Here is a 7,500-nt window from a genome sequence, read left to right on the forward strand (position 1 = left end):
CTCCCCCTGGAGTGGAACTGCATACAAGGGTAATCCGTGTTTTGAGGAGTGTGGGAGGTGGGAGCATACCCAACATTCCTTTTTGTTCATTGTCCTAGCGTACTGTAGGCATAGTGCCAAGTAGGTGTTCAGTGGATGGTCGGTCAATTCTTTATGTTGGGTTATTCCTCGTCTCTTTCTTTTACCACCCCTTAAGTCTCCCTTATCTAATCCCTTACTCCTTTTTCCCATTATTGTAGTTCTCACATTATTAGTAATTCCTTCATCATCACGTTTACAGTCGGCATTGCGAATTACCCCTATGCAAACTAGTGCACAAAGAATCGTGGTCATGGTAAGATAGGTGTTGTTCATGTTGTCCCTGTCTCTGCTGGTATTGCAAGCTTACAATGTGTGGTGTGTATCCAAGCTGTCTTACCTTCGCACTTTACCGCAGTCGGAGTGGTCAGCAGTACCTGAAATGGTCCTTTCCACCGAGGTTCCAAGGCTGTTTTCCTCGTGAAGTGTTTTATCAGTACGTAGTCTCCTGGCTGGAAGGCGTGGTACGGCTCGTCCACTGGTTCGGGTAGGGCCTCTTTTACCCTTGTGTGTATCGCCCTTGTGATCCTGCAGAGCTGTTCACAAAATGTCAGCAAGTTCTCGTCCATCATTGTAATATTCAGCTTATCCATGTTTGTGGGGGCAGTCACGGGCAGCCGCATCGGCCTTCCCATTAGTATTTCATGAGGGGATAATCCTGTTTTCCGGTTTACTGTAGATCGCATGCTCATTAGTGCCAAGGGTAATGCATCTGGCCATTTTAACCCCGTTTCCGTTATTATTTTTGCCAATTTGTTCTTTAAGATTCCGTTCTGCCGTTCTACAGCACCTGCTGACTGTGGGTGGTAAACACAATGAAATGCTTGTTTAATTCCCAGTGCTTTACATGCTGCCTGTGTCACTTCCCCCGTGAAGTGTCCCCCCTGATCGTGGGACACCTTATGAGGGATGCCAAATCGGCAGAAAAAGTTTTTTAGCAGGTGCTTTACCACGGTAGCGGCATCAGCCTTTGCACATGGGCATGCCTCTACCCACTTTGTGAACATGTCTACCACTACCAAAACATTGCTGAACCCGCATGATGGAGGCATTTTTATGAAATATATTTGTAGGTGCACGAACGGCCCCCAAGGGGCTGGGTGAGCTCCCAGTTCCCGTGTTTTTCCCTCTTTCTGTTGGTTATGCTGTTGACATACCTGTCAGCTTTTACAAACCCCTTCTGCTATTTTCCCAATCCCTGGTGCATACCAGGATTCTTGTACCTGTCTCACAGTCCCCCTCTTGCACACATGTCCATTCAGATGGGCCATGCGTGCAAGCCATGGTAGGATCTCAGTTGGCGCTATGACCTTCCCTTTGTTTGACCATAGTCCGTCTTCATCCACTGTTCCTCCTGCAACTTGCCATTTGTTTCGATCATTTAGCGATGCTGCAGTTTGAATTGCAATAATATCTGACAAGCTATACTGATGCAGCTTAATTTGTTCCGTTGGTAGTCGCGCTGGCATTACCGATGGGATAGGCAGACCAGCCGCCTCCTTTGCAGCTTTATCCGCCTTGTCATTTCCTTTGTCTATATCCGTAGTCAGTTTCTGGTGTGCGCGGCATTTGATAACCGCAACTTCCGCTGGCGCCGAAATACTTTTTAACAGCTCAGAAACTAACTCACCATTTTTTATGGGTGTTCCAGCAGAGGTGAGAAACCCTCGCATTTTCCATATCGCACCTTCGTCATGAACTACACCAAAAGCATAATTAGAGTCAGTGTATATATTTACCGAGATATCGGCAGATAATTCACATGCCCTTATAAGGGCACACAACTCCGCCTGCTGGGCAGAAAAATGTGAAGGCAGGCGTATCGCTTCAATAACTTCACTGTCGGTGCACACGGCGTATCCTGCATGCCCCGAGCCGTCTTGGCCTCGATAGGCCGAACCATCGACAAACAAGGTGAGGTCCGGGTGTTCTAAGGGTTGATCCTTTAGATCCGGGCGCACGGTGGATACTTGTATTGCCTCTGTGCAATCGTGAGGATCGCCGTCTTCTTCCGTTGGCAGCAAAGAAGCAGGATTAAGAACATTGCATCTCTCAACCTGCAGGTTCGGCTGGTGTAGGAGAGTCGTCTCATACTGCATCAGGCGCGTGTTGGTTAAATATTGTGTTTGCTTTTGGGTTAATAAAGCCGCAACGCAGTGAGGTACTTTTAGAGTAAGAGGGTGGCCCATTACGATCTCTGCCGTGCGCTTAACTGCGTAGCTGGCTGCGGCCACTGCTTGCAAACAAAGGGGTAGGCCGCGTTCGACTGGGTCCAGCCTTCGGCTGAAATATGCAATTGGTCGCTGGCGGTCGCCGTGGGATTGTGTCAGCACAGCCTGCGCAAATCCTTTAGTTTCGTGAGAATAAAGAAAAAATGGCTTCTCATAGTCTGGTAGGCCCAAGGCTGGCGCCGTCGAGAGTGCTGTTTTTAGTTGGGTAAAACATTCCCCCATCTTCTCAGTCCACTCGATTACATTGGGCTGGTTTTTGCCCACGAAAACATACAGTTCCTTAGTCAGGATTGCATAATCGACGACCCACTGTCTACAGTAGGTTGCCATACCTAGGAATCGCATCATCTCTTTCTTTGTGCGAGGGCGGGGCACTTCCGCAATTGAAGTTATCCTTCCCTTGTCCAATTCCCTCTTTCCATGTGAAATGTGGTGTCCCAGATACTTAACCCTTTCCTGCACTAATTGCAGCTTGTCCTTATTTACCTTGTGGCCTTTCCTTGCCAATGCCTGTCGCAGCTGCAGCGTATCTGTTTCACACGCTGCTTTGTTTGGGGAGCAAATTAGCAAGTCATCCACATACTGTAGCAGCACTGATTTACCCTCGAGGACAATATCTTCCAAATCTTTATGCAAAGCACGTGAAAATAAAGTGGGACTATCAGCGAACCCCTGTGGCAACACCGTCTATGTATATTGACGGCCCTTGTATGTGAAGGCAAACAAAAACTGCGATTCCTTATCAATGGGTATGGAGAAAAATGCAGAACATAAATCAATGACAGTAAAATGGGTGGAGCTTGCAGGTATAGACATTATCAACCCCTCTGCACTTGGTACCACGGGGTGGATACTTTGAATCACCTCATTTACTTCCCGTAAGTCCTGGACAAATCTCCACTTATTCTTCTGTGTTACAGTATAGGCGTGTTACATGGACTTGAAACTTCTACAATTATACCTTGTTCCTTCAAGGATTCAATTACTGGTGCTATCCCGGCCTCAGCCTCTTTTCGGAGCGGGTATTGACGCACATTCGGCCAAGGCATTCCAGATTTGAGTTTAACCACTCGGGGCGTTGCCCCAATGATACGGCCCACATCATTGTCATGTCGGGTCCACAGTTCTTGCGGGACTTTTTCTATCAAACTTTCTTTGTTCCCTGTTTCATTTGCCATTTCCATCATCATCTCGCGCTTAGGTGGTAGATTAACCTCCTCCACCAATCCTCGTAACATCTGTTCCTGAAAATCACAAATCCACCCTTCATCATTCGCTAGCTTATGCACTTGCCAATGCAACACTGTTGTCATGCAGGTCAATACTGCCCCCTGCAGGCGATGAACCATAAAACCCAAATCCTTCGGGTGATACCCCCTTGCCGTAGTGATTGTCACATGCGAGGTCACTCCCGGCGGGTATTTTATCAATTGCCTTTGGGTTTCCGTGAGCTTAACCTCCATTGCAACACCTTCCTTACCAATCATCAAACGGCAAATCAGTAAATAATTGTGTGTTTCCAGATGTGGAGCAATTTTCTCTGCAAATTCAACATCATTTCCATTCGCATCATAATAGATTGTACAATGTGGGGGATCATAGTAGGTGTGTGTCATTACTTGTGCATTGTCGAGCCACATTTGCATTTCCTTACTTTCGGCTAAGATTGCATTTAAACATCTCAAAACATCACTAATCGGCTGTCTTGGCAGCCTCCACCAACAGACAACTGGGTGCGGTGTCATCAAAATCATCATTGCTGAATGTGCTTTATCCCGGGGAATATCGACAAAAACCCCTTTGTTTGTGCATGCTATCTTACATCCCAACTTACACAACAAGTCCCTGCCTAACAGATTCACCGGTGTAGTGGTTGTGAGAAGGAAAGCGTGTTTCTCCTGCAAAGGTCCACATCTTACTGGTAATTGTGTTGTTGCACTTAATGTCTGTATCTTGCCCCCTAACCCTACTACTTGTACATTAGCATTGGATTTTTCAACCCCTGGCAGCTCTTTGGCTGCAATAGTTGAGTGAGTGGCTCCCGTGTCAACTAAAAAGGAAAGTTTTTTTACCTGCGACATCCAGAATGTAGGTCGGCTCTTCTGTTGGTGTTAATGTCAGCATCGCTCCTTGCACCACGAGGCCACCCGCGGTCTGTCAATATGACCTACCATCCTGCGGTTGGTTTGATCCTCCTTCCTGCTGGAACCTCGATCGTCGTCTTTGGGGGCAATCTCTTTTCCAATGTCCTGGTTGTCCGCACTGGAAACATACTTGCAGCGCTGTTGGTTGTACCTGCCCTTGGCCTGCTGCAGTTCTTGAGCGGGTCTGTGGTGGCGCTTGTGTCCAATTTTTGTTTCTTCCACTCCCTCTCCTGGGCCGTTCGTCCTGTGCTGCTGGTGGGGTTCTTTGCAGAACTCTCCTTAGTCGTCCCCATTGTCTGGCTGCTTCCTCTTCCGAGTCTGTGTCATCTTCCTCCAGCTCCCACTTTCTCCAATCCTTATCATTTCTTTTTTCTACTGCTTTGTCTAACAACACCATCTGCAACACTTCGTCTTTAATTTTTTGCCTTTGCGTTCTCCCTTTCTTCCGCTCGGTCCATACATTGGTCAGCCGCTATACAAATCTGACTTGCCTCTTTGCCCTGCCAACCTAACAGTACATACTTTAATTGCTTCCTAATTTGAGGTCTGAGCCCTTCCATTACGAAGTTCATCAATGTTCGCTGCGGTATGTCTCCCTCAACTTGAAAACCCCCTTATTGTAAGAGTGTTTGTATTAATCTATCCATGAATTCGGATGCCCGTTCCCCTTGACGTTGCTTTGTTTCATAAATCTTATCCCAATCTAGTGCTGGCGGTCGCAACGCTGTTTCAATCTCATCATACAGGCGCTGTCGCTTACTTTGCCGATCTGCGTCGGTGCATCCTGCTGGTTCGTTCGCTGTCCACTCAGCACCTTCCCGAGCTTTCTTCCACACATATGGAGACAACACGGCTTGACATAACACCCCAATGTCGTTATGCGTACAGCGGTGTGCCTAAACCCACTGCGATATTAATTCCTTTATTGCTCCTGCATTTCTTCCCTGATCTAACACTCTTTCCTTCATTGATCTTAATTCGCTTTCTTTAAACGGTCGGTACACTGACTGAGCTGGCTGGGGCTGTAATCCTAACACCTCCGGAGTTACCTCTTGAACCGGGAAGGTAGAGGCTGTGGCCATCAACCCCGTACCTTCCAGGTTCGGATACAAACTTGGTGTGTTATTAACATATGCAGATGGATCACTTGCATTACTTCCTTGAGCTTCCCGCCCTTGTACCACCATTTCGGAGGCAGTTACAGGGGCGGGAGTAATCTCAATCTTTGGAGGAAATTCTTTAACCTGTGTTCCTAATTCCAACAGTTTCCGCTTTACCAAATTTCTAGCCACTTCACTTACTTGGAGGACCTTCTCCTCCCATAATTTGCAAGCTTCAAGGTCTGGCTCTGGTTCTAACTTATCACTTGTCCGTTGTTCTAATCGGCATGACAAGTTATGTATAGTTTCTGCTCTTAAGGAACCCCATCTCAGGAATGGGTGTGCGTCCTGTTTTGTCCACTTATACCACATTGCCAATTGAGTACATGACTTAACTCCATATTTTTCGTACATCATTCCCGCCACGGTATTCGTGGGCGGTGCATTTTTATCCGACTTTGGTTTCACAAGCTTATTCCCCATTTTCCTTGGTCCTTCCTAGAGTATTTCTTGGGTCGGGACAGTGTTTCCCGCCTGGGGGTGATCTTGGGCTGGGTCGGGCGTCTTTCACCTTTCCACGGACCCTCACACTCCCTGGCACACCTCCCGCACACTCAATCTCTCAACGGAATCTCCCGTTTGGACCCTGTCCCTGAGATGTTCTTGGGTTGCCCCTTCCTGGGTTTCCCTCAACCTCACAATGGACCCTTAACCCTTCCTGGGGTACCCCCTTTTGATGTGTAAAAAAGCTCCTTCTCCCCCTTGTTCTTTTAAGATAAGGACAGATCACAAAGAGCAGCGAACTTGTATGCCCTGGTGCGAGAAAAGAGGCAGTTCTTCTTACCTTATCTTTAAGCCGGCCGGCTTCTGTCCTCCTTTGTCTCACCAGGGCAGTCTCGCTTTCCTCCTTGGTCCGTCTTATCTTGCCGACTACGCCAGATGTTGGGACCACCGCGTTGCACCGCTGATTGAGATCGAGCGCTGTCCACACGTCTGGTCTTGGTAGAGAAGAGCTTTAATTCACACCAGACATGTATACATGGAGAGATATAGAGAGACACAGAATACCCACAGGAGTCCAGCTCAATCTAACTCTGCGAGCTTGGCACTCTGGCTTGCCTTATATACAATTTGTCCTGCCCCTTGTGGGACCATCTGGTTTCAAGATTGGCCCAGTTCCCATCACTGCTTTCTATTGAGGCTTTGTTTCCCAAGGATCAATTTCCTCCAAGGGGTAAAAGCCAGGTGCTCATTTCCTCCCTTTGAGCTCTAAAAGCCATCTGGTTTGGTCATTATCTGGCCAGGGAGCCAGGAAGACTGATTACTTTTTAAGAGCCTTTACCTTCTTTTCCTTATTCCACTCCTTGGAAAGTGGAAGCAGCTGTTGTGCTGTGTCAAATGGCACGGATTTACGATCGAGTTTCCTTTGGCTCGAGGCTTGTTTTTGACCAAGCTTCCTTGGCTCAAGGTTGATTTACGATCGGGCTTCTCTTGGCTCAAGGTTTTTACAAGGGTAATAAAAGCCAGTTGCTCAGCCGTGTCACAAGGAAAGAGACGACATGCTTTGGCTTTTAACACAGCCAAGAACTGCAGCTGTTAAGAGTGCTCTATAATGAATGCCTTTGGCTCTTTCTTTTACTTTTGATTGTTAAAAAATAATTCTGCTAACAAATGGCAATTCTCAGCTTGGGAGAGATGCAATCTCTCAACATATATATATATATATATATATATATATATATATATATATATATATATATATATATATATATATATATATATATATATATATATATATATAGTTCCGAATTTGGAATTCGATTGCACGCAACATTCAGGTTTCTTAAGTCAGCTATGTCGATAAGTGCTTGTTCCCTGGATAGCTCACCTTCCATTGTTTAAATGTTTAGAAATCGATTAGATGCACTGCGGATCGATTTAATAGTT

General features: G+C 46.6%; 1 long non-coding RNA gene across 1 annotated transcript in view; it reads right to left on the minus strand.

Moving 5' to 3' along the window:
- Window positions 1-7,500, minus strand: part of LOC147035680 (uncharacterized) — an 11,494-nt gene that overhangs the window by 2,629 nt on the left and 1,365 nt on the right. The window contains exons 1-2 of the long non-coding RNA XR_015049385.1: window positions 6,398-7,500; window positions 1-614 (exon numbers count right to left, since the gene is read on the minus strand). The exon at window positions 1-614 is cut by the window's left edge and continues 2,629 nt beyond it; the exon at window positions 6,398-7,500 is cut by the window's right edge and continues 1,365 nt beyond it. This is a non-coding gene — a long non-coding RNA (uncharacterized LOC147035680). The remainder of the gene's footprint in view (window positions 615-6,397) is intronic.

The sequence above is a fragment of the Eptatretus burgeri genome, chromosome 1 (assembly GCF_056783735.1).
Source record: "Eptatretus burgeri isolate ZD-2024b chromosome 1, Ebu_testis_v1, whole genome shotgun sequence".
In the NCBI taxonomy this organism is placed as follows: Eukaryota; Metazoa; Chordata; class Myxini; order Myxiniformes; family Myxinidae; genus Eptatretus; species Eptatretus burgeri.